At 35.1% G+C, this 22,759-nt stretch overlaps 1 protein-coding gene across 7 annotated transcripts in view; it reads left to right on the top strand.

The window, feature by feature from the left end:
- Positions 1-22,759, top strand: part of LOC105200666 — a 352,642-nt gene that overhangs the window by 125,581 nt on the left and 204,302 nt on the right. For 3 of the 7 annotated variants that reach the window (XM_026137093.2, XM_039457850.1, XM_039457852.1), the window contains one exon: positions 6,332-6,391. The gene's annotated coding sequence lies outside the window, so the exon portion shown is untranslated. Of the gene's footprint in view, positions 1-4,796; positions 5,397-6,328; positions 6,392-22,759 lie in introns of those variants that run through there. The other 4 variants (XM_039457855.1, XM_039457849.1, XM_039457853.1 and 1 more) reach the window with 3 other exon arrangements.

The following is a 22,759-nucleotide window of genomic DNA, read 5'->3' as shown; positions in this document are numbered from 1 at the left end:
AATATTTTGTAAACTATTGATTGTTTTGAAAAAAAATTGTTCTATCCACTTTAATACTTTTACATAATACTTTTACACTCAGAATAATTAAAAGAATCGTGTAAAGAAATTATATAATTTTACTTCAAAATATGGCAGTGACCTCTATATAATCATAAGAAGCAAATTTCTTTAAATACTGATTTTTCCACCATGATTTATCCCTCTTTAGACCATATGAACAATGTTTTATCTCAATTTTTCTTGTTAATTAATACTTTATTTTTGGGATATTTGATCGTTTCATGACTTTTAGTCATATAAAATTGACAATAGTTTATTAATATTTAAAAAATATTTTATCTTTTACGTATTAGTTCGAACCAAAACTTTCACTTTCTTTTACTTTCAACATTCTTTATTCGGTTATTTTACAGTCAACTATTTATCAATGTGCATATTCTTGAAACTTACTTAAAGAAATTTAAAAGAAACTTGTTAGTATGAAAATTTAGTACATTTTGACAGTCTATTTAAAACACATATACACATACTATTACGATTTATTTAATAGTAGGTTCAATTCTTCTTTATTAGCGATCATTGCTTCTCAAGGTCCTCAGATGCTCTCAACTAATTTTTCGGTATTTAAGTTAGAGATTGTCATCACACATATCTTTCAACCACGTAACTATTGAAAATTTTGACGATAAAATAAAATTTTTCTGCAAAAAAATTATTTTGATATGTATTGTGATTTTTTTCTCGTATTTGAAAAATCGAATTGATTAAACTATTACTTTGTAACAATGTGCTGTTTTTATTTTTTTATTTAGTACAGATACAATTCTCACTTTTTGGCTTTCAGGATTATTATCCGCATGTATCATATTCATTATTTTAGTTAAATCGCTTTTATGGATAAACCACAGATGTCAAAGGATTGTTGATATTTCTATTTTTTTATCATTCATTGTAAGTACGCACAAAATTTCCAAATTTTTACACGAAACAGCCACAAGTACGCATTTGTGTTATTTGATGATGTGTTGAATTAATTGCTGTCGTGGATTTAATTTGCTTAATAGAATTTATTATTTGTGAAATTGCTTTGTAAACCGCATAACCTATATATTGTTTTTAATTAAAAACATGTTTTAGTTAGCATTTTTTTATAGGTAGCGAGATGTATCAGCGATTTTTTTTATTTCAAAATCGAGCAGTAGCTTGAATTAATAACGGCTCGAATTACAATTGTAATTCGTGTGATTACAAACAAAGATTGATATATTCTTTGTTGAAAATTGAATTTAAAAAGTAAGGCGCCAAATTTACAAAAGTCATTTATTCAGCATTAAAATAATATACGTAACATTCTTACGTTCTAATTTTGTCACGTTTATGTGAGAATGAATTTTGTCCCCCATGTAATATCCAATTTTTTTTTAATGTATATTTGTATGTGTATTTGTATAATATTGTTGAACTTTGCGTTTTTTTTTTAAATAAATTTATGATTTATGCAATGATAAAATGATGACTCAGCGTATTGTTTCATCTTCTTTAGTTAAAAGATTTAGTAGACAATTTCTGTCCCTTCATGTATGTAATTCATCTCTTGACAAATTTGTTTACGTTGCTAAAAAAATTTGGTAATAATAATCAAGCTTTGTTGTAATAATTTCAATTAATTGTTTAATTAACATAATCATTTATTAAACATAATAGAAACCAATTAAATATTTGGTTTTATTTCTTTTTCCAGCATATATTTAGTTTGAATCAAAGACATTGAATCCTTTTTCATTGCGAGCAAAGGCGAGCTGCTTTCAATGTACACAATTCAACGTATGATCATAACGAAAGCTTTTGTTGTATTTCGTGAGCCGAACAAATAAAATGTCTATCACACTGGAAAACAGAGTTTGCTAGCAATAATCAAACTTTGGTGAAATAATTTCAATTTATAAATGTTTAATTAACATACCATATATTTAGTAATATTTAGTAATTTTATTAACACTAATTACATTATTCCCAGCCGTAATAATAGCAACCAATAGATTACTAAACGATTATCGAACGTTTACTGAATATTACCAAATAATTGGTTATATTTTAATCGAATATTGAAATTATTTCATCAAAATTTAGTAACTATAATATCATCTAGGCTTATTATTAGCAAACTCGGTTTTTCAACGCACAAAATGAGTCGGTAAACACCACGTTTACACTCTATCATTCAATATTAATCGTCTCTAACAGTGACTTTTAGTCCACTTTTATCTCCGAATGAGATAAGAGTTAACTGTCGGAATATTTTTTTGTGATCCATGGGATCGACCTCTCGCCGAGCGATATCTTAGACGGCTGGACCGAATCAACGCTCTTCCGGTTACGGGAAGAAATATAACCGGCAGCGTTTGCCGCCGCAAGAAATTTCCATGCAAATGTTTCGTGATCGATATCCTCCGCCGACGCCGATCGCGGCACCTTTCTCCGCTCCAACTTCTGCACGCACACCGCTGCTGTTTCCCGTCACTTTTCCCGTTGTGTGTGCTCTTCGGGCGGGTGTTTACCCCGGAGGAACAACGGCAGCGTTTCGTCCGGGCGGCGCCGCGCCGCCCGCCATACAAGATGCAAATTTCCGAATCAACAATTTAAAGCTGTCTCTACTACGTTTAATTAAGGGTTTCGGAATTTCTTCGGGGCCGCGAGAAACCTCGATTTATTTCCACCGTAAAGATAAATACGGCGAACTTGTTTCAAGTGCGCTCGGTGATAACGACGCGTCTTGGAAATTCTCTTCCCGGACTTTTCTCAGTTTTTATAATTATCGTATAAAATCTCCATAATCCTTCTCTCATTTAGACGCACAGAGCCTCTGAACTATAAGTATAACCGAGAAGTAATTCCTTGCGAAAAAGATGTATGCAATATATCAAACAAAAATTTTTTACACACGTTGTTTACAAGAAATGTGATTTGGAAAATCGTTTTTTTTTTTGTATTTGAGTAAGGACCTGTCATATGTCAACGAACTCTTGTCATCGATCGTAGATGTGTCAAGATATGTACAAAAAGGTACATTACGTTACATATTGAAAAATAAAAGTTTTATTATACATATAATTTCTTCGGTATTTCAAATTACTTTAATTATTTTATAAAATACTTAATGAATTTTTTAAATTTGTATATTAATTGCCGTTGACTTGTATTAAAAAAAAGTTATAAATTTTATTCTGTTCGTTTTTTTCTGCATTTGTGTTTTTTTCACGCGGATGTGTTCCTTTTCTGATTGTATCATCAGTTCAAGTATATTACGTGTTCGATATAATGCATACATAATGCCGTGACGAGGCATATGTATTACGGCGCCATTGATTTTTCTCGTTGCTATTATTATGCGCCATTGAATCCCCATCTATTCTACGCAACGCGACGTGTCTCACCACGCCCAGTTTCGCGTGGAACTTAATTGTTTACTAGGCGTAGCATGTGCTTGACCAATATTTGCCTCACTGTCGCACGTAATCAGTATCCTGGCCTTCAGAAACGTTTCCTGTTCTAAAAATAGTTAAATTTTATTTTAGTGCAATGTCGCTTTTATTGTTACAAAAAGTTTCCACATTAAAAAAAACATACGTTCATATTTTTAACATCACTTGCAATAAATCAATATTATAAGATTCAGTTCAAAATTCACAATGCAACGATTAAAGCAAACTAATATGTATAGTATAGATGTTCGTCGGACATGTATAATTATATTATTTGCATCAATGTCACGCTTAAATAAATTATCCGAATAAAGATAAATTACATGTTAATATATCTAAAATAAGATAAAGATGATTTAAATTTACTTAAATAAAAGATAAAATTACATATCTTTTTATCTAGATAATTTGAAATTAATATCGCTATTGAGAAAAACAATTTAGCATATAAAAACAATATGCTTTTATTTTTGTTTATAAATCTTTGGTTTTTAAAAGAATTCTTCAAATAATTTAATCTAAAATCTGACAAAAAAGAATGTTCTTCCCTTTTTTGACGTGGATCTATACGCTAGTAAAAATCAAAGTTGAAAGATACATAGGGAACAACACATTTACATTACAATGGTTGACAAGGTTTTTTTAAAACCAAAAGTTTTCGAACTGTTTAAACTTTTGGGACAATTTTTACAATGTGCTACTATTTTCTCATCTGTGCAGTCTGTTGGCATCGCTTAAAAAAATTTTCGTTAGAATAAGTGGAAAGACTTGAAGATCGAAGTTAACTGTAATACTTCATAATCGTTATTCACGTTACCTTAGATAATTTGAAAAAGATAAAGCTTCTTTTATCTACGATGGAGAACATCCTATTAATCTAGATAGAGATAAAGTCATTTCTCCATCTAGATAATGCTATATAGATAACGGCAAACACCGCTCCGCGTATAAAAGCACGGAAATTGAGGTGTAGCTCGCGTGATTATATTTACTATCTCGTTCATCCCTGATACATTTATCTCCCTCTGGCGTACCGTGCATATATTGCATTACACCAAGGTCTAAGTGTAATTCGTCGCGGCGTGTATAACGCGTTTTCGTTTAACGAGCCGACAAATGGAGCCCTTTGCAAAATGTCCCATCGCCGTGAGAGAACAAAAAGCCCTCCCCCTCCGCCCCCCCGTCCCTCCGGGGCGCTTCGCGCCCTTCAATCCCACACGGCTGCTGCTGTGCCCTTGGTTGCGCGCGAATCGCGCGGTCGAGTCGACATCTGTTACCCTCTGTCGTTAATTGTTATTGCACGTACGACGCCGCGCACGTTGCCCACAGTGACGGCCATTAAACTTCCCCATTACATTATTGCCGGGTCGGTCGATGGCGGCCGATGGTGCGAGGTTCTCTTCTCTCAGGCACTTTTAACGGATACCGGAGCACTTACTATACCTAGGAGCGACGATTTCCCCGGTGCTAAAAGCATGATTTACACACGCCGCCGGATTAAAAATGTGGCCGCGAGCGAGCGTGCGGTTACGCAAACCCCATGACACCCGACACCCCCGCTCGTCTCTCGCTGCTACTACAACGTTTCCACAGAAATAGGTGACTGACTGCGGGCAGATGCTTTCGCGTGTATACACAAATGCCCGTTTAACCAAACGCGCGCGCGTTTATTTTTAGTTACGTCTTTGGCGGAGTAGCGCGCGCAGCACGCCTTTACGACGGCCGTCTTTCTCTCGGTGGATTATTATTTCTCGCACCATTGCCGTTCTTACATCCGTATCGATCATCTGGCCGAGTATAAACGTCACTACGTTATACGACGGCGAATGCAGGCGACGCGACGTCAGATTTGCTTCGGTCTAGACACGTTATAGGTGTAGGAGAACGTATCTTACGATTAAACAGGTTCAGGTTTGGAATTCACGTTTATTAATTCATTTTTAGATCGGAAACTGCGGGCAATTAAATTGAATAATTTAATTTAATTAAGAACGTTTCGAACTCTCACCGGTCCTTCTTCAGTTTGAAAAGTGTAATCATTAATGTAAATTGATTCCATTACAGCAGTCTTTAACTGTTACAGATGTGATTGAAATTGTAGAGCTAAAATCGTACGTCTTACATTCTTTGTTAATTTTTATAATAAAACTATTACAAAAACAAACTCTGGTTATTATTAAAGTCAGGTAGAAATTTCACACTTCGATAACGAAAAATATAAGTTTTACACAACTTGGATCACGTCTCAGTAACGACATAATTATAGAAAAGTTTCATGGAAAAATTTGACTACCTAATGGGCTTGCCATAAATTTTGCATGTAAAAGACACATTTTTCCTTATCAAAGTGTGGAATTTGAACAAAAGTAGTAATAACCTCAGTAATAGCCTTAGTTTGGTTTTGTAATAATTTTATTGTAAAAATTAACAGAGAATGTAAAACGTATTTTAGCTCTACAATTTTGATACATTTGTAATAAATTTATAAACTATTGTCAATTGATATTAATGATACATTATTTAAACTGAAGAAAGACTGTACAGGCCGATCAGATAATTAAAATTAAATTGTTTGATTGGCCCGTAGCTTACAGTCAAATACCTAAAAAAAAAAAAATTAAAAAATGTAAATTTCTAATTCGAATTTGTCCACGTATTTGGACTGTTTTCCTATTAATTTTTTGTATTTGCGCACATCGGGCAATCAATTTTGATAGTATTATCTTGCGATTGTTACGCTCTACTTCTAATTTCTAACGATAAACTCTTGACCCTTTTCTGCGCAACTCGTTTCTTTAATTTAACTTTGTATCAGAATTTTTATTCGCTTTCTCTTTGTATTGCAGAACGATCTATTTGCGGATCAGGCATGGAACCTATCACAACGATTGCGCGGCACAGTTAAGGTAAGAGATCTTCCCAAGATGTTTCGTAAGAGTGTTATGCGCTTCTTCGATTAACATAACTGGTTAATTTGTTGAACCCGGTAATCGGCTAGCTTGCGCGATTTCTCCAACTTTCGCGATCCTTTTTACTCGGACGAGACGGTTAGATAAAATTACCGCTTTACTCCTGAATGTCAGCAAGAGGTCGGGCCGGATAAGCGGCACACCTACGCGCGTTACGATTCGCGCGTACGCGTTAATTGCGGGTCATTGGGCCAAACTAATGGCCGGTACGCGCGTTTCCACCTGTGTGTACCGTATTGCGCATCGAGAAACGATTTCCCAACGTGCTCTAGTTATAGAACCAGTGAGCAGCGATGCTGCGAGCGTCGGTTATTATTAGTTCTGAACTTGGCGAGGTTAAGAAAAGGAATTTAATATCGCATTAATAGCGAGAATTGGATAGAAAATGTGATGGAGCTCATAGAGAGATATAGAAAAATCTAATCTTTCTTTCGTAATTATATAAAATACATATCTATACAGTGTTGCGCTTAGATAACTTCAAATTATCTAAATAAAGATGAGATGAATTATATGTAAATGTGAATCTTAGATAACATAGAGATCATTTAATTTTAATTTATCTAGATAAAAGATAAAAATACGTATGGTTTTATCTAGATAATTTTCTGGTAATATCACTATTGAACAAAACAATTTAGGTCGTGAAAACAATATATATTTGAAAAATGTATTTCTTAAAAATAACAATTCTTCAAATAATTCATTCTGACAAAAAATATTTCCCTTTGGATTTGAATCGGCAAGCAAATTAAAATTAAAATTAAAAAAGGAAGGAATAGGAATTAAAATTAAACCGCGAGGCATATTTAACTCACATTACATAACGATTGACAAAATTCCTTGTAAGTTTTCTGTGCAATCTAAACTGCATTCCGATATACATTTCTAAACATTTATAGTTCACGTTACGTATACTATAACCTTTCAGTACTAGCAGTGCATTTTGGAATGCAATCCTGTTATCACTTAAAAAAATTCTGTATGGGTGAATGGTAACTTGAAGTTTGAAGCTATAGACGATATTTCTCTCATCCTCGTTAGATAATTTGAAAAAGTTTACACTTTTTTTATTTAAGACAAAGATGAAGATAATTTACATAATAATAATCTAGATAAAGATAAGATAAAGCTATTTATTTATCTAGTTGATTATTTAGATAATTTTGTATAGATAACGGCAAATACTATCGTAAATTTTTTTATTTAGATAATTATTTAGATAATTTTATTTAAATGATGACAAACACTGTCTATATGGGATGTTAATAAATTCTGTATTTTTGAATAGTATTTTTGTATTTCACGGTTTTTCATCATTTTAAACCGTTCTCGAAATATAAAGGGGTGAGATCAGACTTTTTCGGACGCCCAGTATATACAAGAAGCGGTTAATTATGGTGATAAACAGATTGAGAAAATAAATGTTGGCATAAATTTTGGGACTATGGAGTCACATTCTAATGGACCAGGGAATCGTGAGCGGTACGAGCGCAGTGAAAACAAATATCTTCAAAAATATATTACCGCTTAGGATCATGGATCACGATCATCCCTCGGCCACTTTCGATAATTAGATAACCAGCTCTCCGGCGTACGGTAGAAGCCCACCGAGAGCGCGAATTACGGATAACGCGTACGTGGAGTCGTTGAAGGAAGCCCGCCCATCATCTTCGGTACGATCTACGCTGTGCCGTACGAGAAAACAATATTTCATAACAGATAAGACATACGATGCTCTGGGATACTGGGTTGCTCTGTCCGCGATTCACTCGGAGTATACCCGGCATTTCCGCGCGGTGGTAATTGCTTTTTTCTCTCGCGCGCGCTCTTTCTCCCTTCGCCGGCCGGCCAGACGCTTTCGACGTATCGTGGGAAAAATATATCGATCGTGGCTGGCGCGGATGCAATCGCGCGCGTCTGCAATACTGAGCGGGTAACACGACTATCGCTTCTGGGAAGCGCCGCTGCCAGCTCGGAGAAATTTATTACGTTTCTCATTCTCCCGAGCAACGAATGTGAAAAGTATAATCCCGCGCGAGGCCGGCACCGTAAACAATAATTGATCTCGTAAACAATAATTGTCGATTTCTGCGGCTGAGACAAACGACGATCGCTCTTCGAAATCTTGCCGATACACGGGATACCAAACTCGGGCGTTTAGTCTGGACCGAAAATTTTGCGTCTTGACGGTCGGACTGTACTCTTTCCGTCGAGTCGCAACCCGCGGCGAGCAGTATGCACGCGCAACGACCCGACTCTCGGGTGAAAAACTTGATGTACTTAGTCGCACGCGGAAAGAGAAAAGTTTTGAGTAATATTCATGCGTTCCCTTGGGAAAAGCTCATGTACCGTACGCAATAACTTTTCCCGTAGAAATAGCGTCTGGCTCCTCTCGCGCCGCGCCCGCCGTGTCTCGCGACAATAGCGCAAGTCGCGCGTCCCTGATTTTCGAGATTATTAACTTCGGAGAAGTCGTGGCAAAAAAAAAGTATTTCTACGCTCATTAAGTAAAAAAGGGGGAGAAAAAGGAGCGAGGCGACAGCACCTTTCCATTCTGATTTCACTTCGTGCGTAGTGCAATATCACGCGTACCGTAATCTACGTTCTCCTACGGACTTTCTATTATTTTGAAACGAAACGCACTTCCCCCTCTGTATGTATATAGCTTGCATACAGATTCACTTTTCGGGCGTATTGAAATGGAAATCTTCGGTAAATATTTCCATTTTCTGAGACATTTATATTCCGCGGGGAAGTGCCTTGTCCGAAAACTCACCGTCGTTTGCGGCGAGCGTGCATTTATAGCGTAAAGAAAGTTCTGTACGTAGCGTATAACGCGTTGCGAGAATATTGATTTATAAAAAAATCCATTTATTACGTCAGTGGTGCATACAGTACAAATGAATTTAAATAGGTTGATTGTACACGCATGTACATATTTTTTTTAAATCAAGGCTGAAGGAGAAAATATTTATTAAAAATAAATATTTTGAAATACGCGCGAGACATTTTTACGTAGATTTCACCTGGATAATTGTTTTGCCTAACATCGTTGTTAGGCAAAACAATTTAAAATATGACAAATTGTATTAAAAAAATCTTTATTTCTTAAAGATAAAAAACTTCTTCACATAATTTAATGTGACAAAAAAATATTCCCCTTTCGATTTGAATCAATTTGCAAATAAAAATCAAAATTAAAAGCGGAAGGAATGTATAACTCACACTATATAACGACTGACAAAATTCCTTGTAAAAGATTTCGAATTTATAGGTTTGGGGCAATTACCTATATTGCGCTACTTATCTGTGCAATCTGAGTTGCGTTGCGATATGCGCTGCCGGTACTAAGACTCTGGTTCGTATTACGTATATTTTAGATTTTCAGCACTGGAAGTGAGTTTCTGAAGGAAACCCTATCTCACTTTGAAGCCTTATCACTTTGAGAAATTCTTCTGTTAGGATGAATTGGAGGTTAGGAGACTAAAGATATCCTCTCATTTTCGTTATTGTTCTCACATTATCTTAAATAATTTGAAAAAAATAACTTTTTAAATCTAAGATAAAGATAAAGAGAATGAAGATGATTTTATTTTTTATATATTATACACTGAAAAAAAAATTATTAAATTTCAATAAGTATTTGTTTGTATATTTGCAAACAAATATTTACTAAATATAAAAATATATTTATTTAGTAAAAGGATGACTAATTAAATTTAATTATCAGTTTTCTTTAATTGACTAAATAATTACGTACTGCAAATAAATATTTTCTTGCAAATATACAAACAAATATTTATTGAAATTTAGTAATTTTTTTTTTTTCAGTGTAGATTATCTAAATAATTTTATATGTATAATGGTAAACACTGCTTATCTCAATCAAAAATTTAGAACCGTGATAACAAGGACGTGTAGCGCATTCTCCAAAGATAACACAATAGGCAGATAGTTTACCAGTTAAATTTACGAAATAAAAAGTACAAAAAAATGCGTTTATAAACTTTAACGTTTGGTTACATTTTTATTTTAATTAAAAATATAGCAGTTGTGCTCTATGCGCAGCTCATTACACATTAAAAGTGATTTTTAAGTATTTGCGAGGACGGAAGATTTGCAGAGGAGACAAATCGAGGTTATTATCGTTTTGGCGAAACTATTCCGTCAAAAATAAATTATTAATTTTCTCATATGCGTCGCAGCGGCGGCAATATTGTAATGAAAAAAGTATTTGGATCGTCTCCAAAATTCCGCCGCTCCGTCATCGGGCTTTTTGTCAGCCGTATTATGCGAGAGCGGCAGCGTAGGATGTCTTGGATAAGGAGGAAAAAAAAGTCGTCTGTGTGTGGAAAAGTGGAAAGGCAGAATGATCTTTTGCGTCTGCCAGGTGTTTATCAAGTGTACACCCAAGGACTTTGATTCTGTCCATGGGGAAATTTTTCAAACTGAGAAGTCGCTATATTTCTACATACTTACAGTTCATGATTAACGCAACGACCAATAAGCTCTAGTCGTTTCATTAATCATGAACTGCGAGTATGTAGAAAGTGGTGACTTCTTAGTTTAGAAAATTTCCCCATGGACAGAATCAAAGTCCTTGGGTGTACGTATTCTGAGACGCGTACAAACGCGAAGCGCTACTTTCTTCATTTCGCGAAACAGGGTAAAGCGCGGAAATTACAAGCTTTTGATAATACTGTTGCTCGATGGCGAATCTGAAATATTCACGCCACCCACCCACGAGATGAAAGCACACGCGTCCGGATAGCGCGATGAGGGAGGAGGTTGTTCAAATGCAGCTCTCGCGTGGGAATGTTTTCCATGCGGCGCGCATCTCTCAGTGCTGCATCCTGCAGAGCTTGCAGCCGGCAAAGCCCCCGACGATGCAGCGACCGGGGAAATAATAGACGTTCGCGCAAAAGAAATGAAATATTCTTAATGAACGAGAACGCGCGCTGCGCGCGCGTGCCGCGTGTGTTCTACGCGCGATGAAAAGCACTTTGCGAGAGCTTAGCGAGCGAAAACGTACAAGCTTTTTATTCTGCGAATTGTATGTAGGGCCGGTTAATGGAATGCACCTGCTGAAACGAGAGAGAGATTGCGCGGATCGCGCGAGATCCTCCTCGCGGTTCCAATGGCAATAATGCTTTCGAATTCGCTTCGAATTGCGATTGACCGTGCGATTGCTCTTAAAGACAATTTTTGCCGATCGTGAGATGCAACACTGTAAGCTAATGGACATCATTCTGAATACTCTGTAGATTTTTTGATATATAATTGGAAATAAAAGTCTTATAATAAATTGATATTAATTAGGAAATTATAAGAGGGCGGAAATTACCGGGAAAAGTTGGAATTTTCACGGGATTTTGTTTTCGTATCCTTGAAAAATTTTCCCGGGATTTATTTGGCACTTGGACAAATTTTTGACATTTTACTTTTAAATTCTATTTCTTCCTAACAAAATTATTTTTTTAATTTTTTTTTCTTGCTAATGCATGATAATGTCGACAACCAATTAGCAATAAGTATAATGCACACATTTAAGTATAATTTAATTTAATTTAATTAATTTAATTATTCAATATTTATTTCTTAGTGCATAATTTTGTAATATCATTCAATTTACGTATTAATTGTATCTGAACCATGTATATAAGTACATAATTCATAATAGTAACTACATTACTTATTCTGTACTAGTTTGTATTACTTCTTTTTAATTTCTTTTTATTTTCTCAAATTTAATATCGAAACTCAAGTGGTTTTTCTTCAAAGTTTGGAAAAACCCAGGTTTTTTTATATTTCTTATATCCACTAATGATTAACAAATTTCGCTATGTAACTGATAATTTTATCATGCATACACTTTTCTCGAGTTTTATTGGGTTAGGCCGACTTCGTCAAACTCTGTCTTTTTTTTGTGATCATACGATCGAAGAATATTAAAAAGCTCGCATAATAAATTTATTTCGAAAAAGTATTTAAAAATTTTGTATTTTTATTTGGAATTTTGAATAAAATCCTTGGAAAATCTCGGATTGTTTTTATTAAATTTGAACAAGCATCCTGTCAGTGAAGACAATAGATTGAAATTTTGTCAGAATAAATTTTTATCGAGTAAATAATTAATTTTGCGTTTACGTTCGTACATTTTATTACATGAAATATTCAACTTACATGTTGTTAATAAATTGTCCGCTCTATTCGCGTGCTCTCTGTCCCGTTGAAATATATCCAAATACGCCAACGTATTTGTTTAAATTAATGCCGCGCATGTATTGCAGTTGAGTCGAGCAAAGCGCAGTCGGTGCGCAATTGGTATACGTACAAGCGCAGAACGCGGTTGTGCGCCGCGTAGATTGAAAATCACTCTCCTGTAACGTTTATTAAAATTCTCAGCTCGGTCCCTAGCTCGCGATGCAATTGCGACGTTGCGCGTCCCGCCCGTTGCTCGCGCGAGGAATGGGGCTTCGGCTGGCGCATCCCGTGCACCGCGGAACACGCAGGCGGAAGAGGGGACTTTCATCTTTTCGTCGATGCAGCCAGCTAGGCATTATCGAGCGCGCGCATGCAATCCGACATAAAAGCGCGCCCGTAATGCTCGCCGCGGGAATAGCGCGCCGCGGCGCGCCGGCTGGCAAAGGGAACCGTAACGCGCGGTGCGCGCTATCAGCAACGAGCAAAACGGCACGGTGCGGATGTTGCGCCGCTGTTGCACGTCCGCGTAGCGCCACGTGCGAGCCAGGCTTCGAGTAACAGCCGAGCGTAAGAAAATGTGGGAACATCGTGTCCTCTATTCCGCGCTCGCGCAACGACGCCGACGATACGTTGCGATACTACGCGACGCTCCTCGGGGGATAAGCGCGTCGGATTTTGCTCTCCTCGCTCCTCCGCCGCTTAACGCGCGTCCTCCTCTTCATGATTCTCGGAAGGATGCTCGTTCCCGGGAGTTTACGGTGCACCTATAAATTGCCGCGCGAGCTTTAACGAACGAGGCCGGCACGCGTTAAGACGAGGAAGAGCCGGGGCTTTAACGTCTAGGACCGCCGCGCCGCGCCGCGCCGTCGGCCTTCGGTTCCAAGCGCGCCGCGTAGGTATATTTAGTGTTTTACTCGAAAGGATTTCGCCTTGAACTGGATCACCGAGGTCGCCGCGCTGGACGCTCCGCGCGTAGGCACGAGCTGCGGCGCGCGGCGCATCGCGTCCGGGAAACGTGAAATGTACTCTTATTTTACTGCAAACTGTATTCGGCGAGCGCGGTTCGAATAGTGAAAGCATTATCAGAGCGCGGCGCCTTTGCGTTCATCAGTGATTAATCGTTGCACGTATTTGATGATTGATCGTTAAAGCACCGTGTTTGACGAGGTGGGGCCGACCCAATAAAACTCGCTTAAAAAACTTGCTTAAAAAATCCACCTACGAAAGTCCATCAAAAAAATTTAATTAAAATTCAATGTTACACAAATGAAATATTTAATATGAAAGAGTATAATTTAATATTATAGGAACGTAATACATGGTAAAATTGGCAAAGGAAATGGACGCATAATAAAACTGAATTAAAATTTATGTATTTTGTATTTACACTGAGAGAAATACTTGGTGAAATAGACCAAGCGTTTAGTTAAATAGCGATCAAATGAATTTTATAGCCATAATTACTAAATATGTAATTGTTTTGATCAAACAACCTGTAGCCTTAACCAAACATTTGTTTTTATACAATTATGACTAAATAGTTTGTTAAATCCAATTCAAGTTTTTGCCACCAGTAACTATAAAATTCATTTGACCATTATTTAACTAAACGTTCGATTGATATTTCTCTCGATGTATTTTGTACTTTAATTTTCATCCTTCTTCAAATATTAATTGTAATTAAACGCTCCATTTTTTGTGAACAAATTTATAAAAAAAAATCTGTTATGGGTAACGAATACTTTGAGACCTCGTACATAATGGAATCATTTTTGTCCAAAAATGAATTGAATAAAAAATGGTCAGATTCAAAGATTGATTGATTTAGTATGGAATGTCTTTTATAGGGTAAAGTCGATATTTACGCCGCGGGGGGATGTACGCCGCAGCAGTCAGAAAAAATAGAAGAAATAAAGATAGTTTGCTCAGAACTATTTTGTTATGTGCCTTTATGTTATATTAGTATTGTGTTGTAATTACAGTTCTTTATTGTTAATATTAACGAAAATATCGTAAATTGAATTAATTTTTTCACGTAGAAGTAGCGCGATCGTGTATTACCGTCTACGTAAAATAATTACTGTAGAAAATATAAAAGGCATAATGATTATTTCATGATATGTAAATGTAGAACGATATTAAAGGATAAAATACAAGCAAGATTCAAGTGCATAGCTCTTGTATTCTTTATTTAGTTTGATATCTTGTATATTCCATTTGTTTAGGATATACGGCCTTTTCAGCGAACGGGATTTATGCCGTAATACAGACACTGCGTGATTGGAAAGCAGCACTTACTCTATGTTGAGCACTATGTTGAGAACACAATGCGCACTCTGTTGATGTCTGTGCATATTAATTTCTTTAATATTGCATTATTATTACTTTGAATACATATTTACTGTTCTTATTCCCTAATAAACACATTTTGTAAGTTATTATGTTATTTTATATCATATCTGAAAATATTATTTGTAAATTTCGATGCGCCGTGTATCTTACACATGAGTAGTCGTAAATCCCGCCACTTTTTTTATATGACAAAAATGCAAGAATTTTTTTAAGTTTTTTTTTTCAAGTATAAGAAAAGAAATATTTCATACTTAAAATTTTTTTTATAATAGTAAACAGTATGAAGTTTTTATTAGCCTAATTTATTTTCCTTAAACATAGTAAATAATACTTAATAAATTAAATTTTCGATAGCTGCGGCGTATATACCGACTTTACCCTATACATTGTTAAAAATACGCAATAAAATTTAATGTAGTGCAACGGAAGCAAATTTCATGCGGGTACATTAAAAAAAATTCAATATTGCCAAATACGCATTAAATTTTACGCACATTTACTATTTCAGTAATAATAGATATATTAATGCACTTGTATAATTTATAAATACATTAAATTCCATGACATTTTTAACAGTGTACGTCTACATTACATTATTTATTAAATTAAATTGAAATTAATTCATAATAAAGTTCAACAGCGAATATAAAATAAAAACGCTGACATCCGGAAAAACTCAATAAAATCCAATAAAAACTCACTAGGCTGATCTTTTTTTTAAATATTCTGATTTTTTCCTGCGTTAAAGAAAAAAATAATTAAAAAAATTGTAGAAATTTTTGTTAGTTAAAAACAAAACAAGATTTGAAAAGATTAGGAGAAAACGCGTTCGCAACTAAAAGCGTAAAATAATATTGAAACAGTTATTGGCATTTAAATATTTTCTGCGCTTTTGACGAGAAGTCAATTTATTTCGCACATAAAAGCGCCGAATATGTGAAATAGGATGATTAGTGATAATAACCGGTGAATTAATTATAGATGTAAAGCAATTTCAGTTAAATAATTGTGGATTATTTAGCGAGCACGCAGGTCGAGGTAAAATCTATACAATAATGTGCGCGATTTCAATAACCTTGCTTAATACGTAATGTAAATGAAATAGTCCAACGGATCATCAAATAGAGAGTTTGATACTTTATGAAATCAAATTGCTAATAGGCCGTTATAACGACGTCCGGGCATCGAGCTGTTTACAGAATGAACAATGTAGCAAGGTGGAAGCTTTCAATTATACTTATAAAAAAATAAAAAAAAAAACGAAAGTAGCGTTTACGTCTTCGATCATCATCGTCGCCGCTGCGGAGGTAAGATTTGTGAAAGTACGTCTCGTTTATCTAATTACGTATTACGCTCTTCCGAGCTTACGACAGTTAAGCGTAATCCCAGTAGTTGATATTATTAATGACAGTCGAGCGATTTGTTCCGCAAGGCGGAGCATCGGGGACCGTTTCGTCGCGCCGCGTCGTCTCGCGTTAACTTACCATTTTTCTCGCTTTAATTCGTTTTTTCTCTCCCCCCTCCCCCTCTCGGCATCTCTCATTTCGCTTAGGTCAATTCCGAATTCATTGTGGGCGTGCCGCCTCTATTGTATACGCGTATCGTTGCGAACGTTCGGCACAAACGATACACATGCAAATGCGCGAGAAACAGTTATAGAGAGGTACGTTGTGCAAGCGCATATCAAATTAAGAAGGAGAAAGTCAGCTCTCATTGCCTGAAGATGGGAGGATATTCGGGAGAAAATTAGTGTACGCGCGCGCGCAGCTGATTGCTTCGCTATGTTTAAAATTGTGTCACATCTGTTTTCAAAATAATGAAAAATTATTTTAATAGTTACAGATTGTTTCATATTGCGTTTGAGTAATATAAAAAAATTGGCATTGATTTTCTGGATCAAGAATTATTTCAATAAGAAGTAGAAGTATAGTTTAATGCAAATCTAATTAAAAAATGATTTTAAAAATCTAAATGTTTTAAATAAGATAACTGGATTCTACTACCCAAGTTTTATGAATTTTTTCTAATTTTTGCTGAGTGAAAAATTAAAAACTGATGGCCAGATTCAAATTCGGAAACATTTGTAAACATCAATTTAAAATAGGAGACAGTTTCGAATATTTGTGTATGTGCAGTGAAGATTTTTAGAAAAAGTGTCGTTTAGATCGTATTGAGTACATATGTATTGGGTACATGTGTTTTCTTCTTTCTTACAAAAAAGTGTTAGAAAAATAGATGATAAAGTGATCTGATTACATTTATACATGTGATCCAGTTACGTTTATAAATTTATTAACACATAAGAGAGCACACAAAGAACTACTTTCGTTAACAATTCATTAAGTAAATAATTGACTTATCTTAACTTTCCCCCCGTAAAACCATGGCTTCAAATAAATCAGTGTTTATGAGGTGGATTAAAATTTACCATCTGAAATAATAAAAGTACTAAAAAACAATCGATGTGAGTGTACTCATATTGGTTCTACCTTCAAAAAGAATTTTCTTTCTTTGTCTGTAAACAGGATGTTACGACGAAAATATAAATGAAATATAATGTTGTAAAATATAAATTTATAGCTACAGTAACATGAATTACGAAAATAAATAACCATCACTTAATAGCTAAGAAAGCAGTAACAAATTAAATAAATAAACTACAAAGATGTGTTATAAATAAAAATATTGTTATTTACAATACAATTTTTATATATAGTTTATTTAAAAAATAAGTATTAATACATTTCCAATTTTTTTATCTATTTTGCAAGAACTGTGATACACCCTTAAATAATTGAAAGAAATTATGTGGAAAGAACGGTTTTGCGGAAGTATCTAAAAATATAGCTAGGTGCGAGAGGGAGCTGAAAACAATTATGTTGGACCATCAAATTAATTACATTGGACGCTCGGCTGGTTGCTGAGATAACTTTTTGCAACATTATCGTGCTCGAGCGTCTCACATAATTTTGTCCAACATAATTCTTGTCGCGTGCAGAAAAATACTTAAGAAAGTATTTAAAAAGTTGTAATAATTATTTTCATGTATTTCCTTCTGATAATTGCATCTCACCAATTGCTATCAGAATTGTCGAACTATCATTTTCAAATATCTATTTTGTCAGCATTTATTTTTGATCCCGTGTATAATACTTTTGTTTTGCTATTGTTTTGCATTTTGCTTTCTTTTCTTCATTTTTCGGAAATTCTACCTTCGTCGTAACCAAGTCTTTTCCTACAAGCAGCGATACAATTACCTTTTATCTTTAATATTCTTGACCTGCGCAAGTACATACACTTGTGCATCGACTATACAAAATGCAATCCGAGCTTCTTTTGTCCAGACTGTGCCGCACTTTTCTGCCCTAGTTTTCGCAAAATGTTTTCATCGCTGGCACCAATGTAGACCAGTAAATCTCATCATTGTAATATTAATACGTACTATAATTTTTATGAGAAATTTGAATGTCTTCGCTAAACAAGCTTTAAATTTACGAGTTCTTAAATATGAATTATTGTACTTAAGAATTACTTAATCCCTAGATACAGGCATTTTACGCTCGCAGACGCATTCGTAAATTCTCACGTTGGAAGTGTATACGATAATAGCGCTCACTTTTATTATTAGTCCGAAATCACGTCATCTACATCTATAAAATCGTTATCGGGCGAACGGGCACGCGATTCCATAATTGTAGGCGCCTCGCGTTTTACAGTTCTCCGGTAACATACGTAAATATATGGACATTCACATTCCAAAAGGCTCACGCGAACGGAATCTAGCATACACGCACGAAAGTGTACTGTTAATAATCGCGAAAGATCCCAGCGATGGAACTGAAGTTGCTGATTTGTAAAGTTTGAATTTTATGTAACACTTTTTTTTTATTCACGCGAATAATGGAGATTGACGAGCGGTCGTCACGTAGAGGAAAGTCTGTCAATACTTGACATAGACTTTTTAAAAACTGCTTAAATAATTAAAGAAATAAAAACCCATAATTCATATATTCATAATTCTTTTCTATATAAAATTTTCTGAAAACGAAGTTTTAGAAAGCGAAAATCAAATTTACACGATTTTTCTTACAAATTGCGCGTATCGTTTAAACAATAATCAGTATATTATTGATAAAATTGGATCATTTTATGTGTTTATGGCTTTCTAAAACTTCGTTAAAACTGTAAGTCCCATATATCTACGGATATTTGCAGGAGAGATCACTCATGCGCTGACAAGCGAATGGCACGCGAAGTAGAAGACAATTACTTATAATTTATCAATTTTTATAATTATCTTCTTCTCTACGTGGTCATATATGAATTCTGCTGCTGTACCAGTTTTGGAGCCCAATTTATCAGACGTTCTTTTTAGATTATGTTGCGAAAATAATTAATTATTACAAAATACGAAACAGTAAAAACTGCTACATTATTTGATAGAAGATACTTTGTGCTCAGATTTTTAAAGAATTGTTTTTATTTTTAAGAAATATTATTTAAAAGCAAAGTGGTTCTCGTCTTGTTACAAATCATTGATTTTGAAAGATTGTGCAGTATACGTAGAAAGATTGTAGTATATATTTGCACACTTCTTACAAGGATTCTGTACCAAAAGTACCATCGGCAGGGACAGTTGAATAAGTAATCACGATTCTCTCTTTTTCTTCATCGCGAAATGCGATCAATATTTCCCTGTCAGATTTCCCACTTCGTCTTGCGATGATCTCCTTCTTCTGCTCCAAAATTCTCTTATCCCATTGATTCGTCCCAATCGTTAAATTCACGCATTTGCCAACGAAATGCCTTAGAAATATATTCCAAGCACTCGGATTTGTTTCAAATGTTTCCCGGGAGGGAAACTGATCCTCCGAACGTAGGCGCCTCGAACACATTTTCATATAAATATCCTCTTCCTAAAAAAAAAAAATCCCACTTTGGCTCTCTATTGTATATGTATTAGCCTCGAAAAACGAGTGGTAAGGAATTCTCAAAGACACTGCGACTCAACCTCAAGGGTACATACAACACACTCGTCGCTCTTCTTTTTCATCTTTTACGAAAATCGTGCGAGGCTTAGCTGCCTCCTCACGTAGCGGTGGATGTATTCGATTACGGGAAGTGATTCCCTTATGGCGGCTTTCCCTCGAAATTTAATGAATGACATTATCGTCCCCTTCGCGTCGTCGATTCGCTCTTTTTATCGGCGCTCTTCCCCGCTGCGGTCAGGAATAAACGAGCGCGTTTCTTCGAGACACGGACGCCGCTACGCACACGACGTGGAAGGTAGACCGGGGGAAGAGCGCACCGCGCGGTCAGAAATAACGTTTCCTCCGGGCGGAATTGTCTCCGCTATATATCAGTCTCGTTGTCGGACAATAAAACAGCGGCCCCCGGTGGTATCCGTGCGCGCCGCTCGCCGTTCCCCAAGACGCATCGAGCGAGTCGGGAGACGTTTCGATTTTCACGACAAGGCGAAATATCCGGTCGACCCAGCCGTCGTCGAACGATATTCCAGTATTGGTGTATTTTTAGTAGCACATGGCAGACTCTGAGCACGGTCCTGCTCTCTCTCTCTCTCTCTCTCTCTCTCTCTCTCTCTATCTATCTATCTATCTATCTATCTATCTATCTATCTATCTATCTATCTATCCATCTATCTATCTATCTATCTATCTGTCTATTTATCTATCTATCTATCCATCTATCTATCTATCTATCTATCTATCTATCTGTCTATTTATCTATCTATCTATTTATCTATCTATCTATCTATCTATCTATCTATCTATCTATCTATCTATCTATCTATCTCCCGTTTTTTTCACATAGATTTGCGACGATCGCGCGATCGACACGTCGCGTCGGTGGCTTGCTCGCGGCTCATTGAGTCTAGGAAATGCGTCCGCGGTATCTGCGAATGAAAACCGGCGAAGTGGCAAGCAGTACAAAAGAGTTGTTCGCTCTCTTCTTCTTTCTCTGTCTCCCTCGATGAGGCAGCTGCACATTTCCATCACGTTTCGCAATCGCTGCTGCACACAGGATATTTCACAGATATTGCGCTTTTTTTTATTTATTTATATACATATAGATATAGGTATAGATATAGATATAGATATGGATATTTGTTGGAACAATTTGAATTCTTCCCGTGAGTAGAATGTACAGACAACGATAGCAATTACAAGCCAGTAGCAGTGAAAAAAGCTTTAGAATTACTCTTATTAACTTTACTGAGAGAAAAGAAAAAAGAAGGAAATCTTTCTTAATTTTAGTAAACCATGTGTTTATATACAGCTGCGAACGCATTATCTTAAAAAAAAAAAAATAAGGGATTGCATTTATGAATTTGAAGAATATAATTTGTTTATTTAATAAATCATTCACTAACTATGAAAACTATTTTATGAAATACAAATGAAGGTTTGTTGAAACATAAGTTTTATTTTTTATTAATCAGCGGTTTTCCACTAACTTAATTTTTTAAACTATTTTTTTTTATTAAGTGAATCATAATGTTTATAAATTTATAAAAATGTATAGTCGATATTTAAAATTTTGGAATTATTATTTGATTAAATTTATTTAATTAAATTTAAATTTAATTGAGTTAAAATTAATTAAATTATTAAATTAAATTAAATGTTAATAAATAGATTTGGCAAAATTAAAACAAAATTTTTTCTTAGCGTTCAAGTAAATTTTAGTTTGTAATAAAGTTTTTATTTCACAAACTTTGTAAAATGCTTGAAGATTAGAGTGGAATTATTAACAGTATTGCCGAGATGAGATGCGACTAAATTATTATATGTACAAAAAAAAATAAAGTAATTAAGAAAAGAAGCTTTATTGCTCTCTGTCAACGTCCATTCAAAATGACGTGGCAAAGTTTCTTACGGGTGGATCAATTTGAGCGCCCAAGAGAGATTTGCATTAGCGCGAAGTGAAACATCGTGAGATAAAGAAGACCTTCGGGAAGTTTCGGGAGTGTCTGCGTGTTCTATCGACGGATCGAAGTGAGCTTCAATTAAAAATTCCAGCACGTTTTTGACAAGCTCCGATGCTTAAAATCAAGAATCACGTATTTGGAATCGGGAGAAAAGGGCGAAGCCAATTATCAAGGGATCCGTCGCGGGAAGTAAAGAAAGATTCGCCGCCCCCGCTACTAAAACTTGACTTTCTTTCCCTACAGAAACCGATAATCTTTTATCGTCTTTATGCCTGGTTTAGCCAACGTCGGACATTATTACTCAGCACAGCTGGGTCGTTCCTCTTCGTTCCCCATTATCGAGGACAACTAGACTCCTCTCCAAGCAATTATTATTTATCTTAAGAAAATCTTTTTATCAATTCCAGACAAATTAGTCACTTAACAATTTGTTTGAGTCTTTATATTTCACTAATAAAGTATATAGTGATCAATAACAATTTTTATCTTTTCTACTTCGACATAAAAAAATTACTTTTTTTTAAATATTGAAAAGTATAGGCACTCTCTTTTTGTGAAAAACTAACTACGTACTCCTGTAAAAATGTTTGTGTCACATCTCAAAGTATTATCAAAAATGTAAACATATTTATAGACTATTCTATTATTACGTTTGAGTGTTTGTGTAAAACAGCATTTTCTTCATTTTTCTTATTGGTTTGAAAGTTATTTAATTTTTTGTTTGCTTTTAATTTTTATATGAAATCGCATTTCATAATACTTATTTGCAAATTTGATGAAGAAGAGTAACATTATAA

Source organism: Solenopsis invicta, chromosome 15, assembly GCF_016802725.1.
Source record: "Solenopsis invicta isolate M01_SB chromosome 15, UNIL_Sinv_3.0, whole genome shotgun sequence".
In the NCBI taxonomy this organism is placed as follows: Eukaryota; Metazoa; Arthropoda; class Insecta; order Hymenoptera; family Formicidae; genus Solenopsis; species Solenopsis invicta.
Note: the sequence above shows the minus strand (reverse complement) of the source record. Positions and strands in the feature narration are given on the sequence as shown.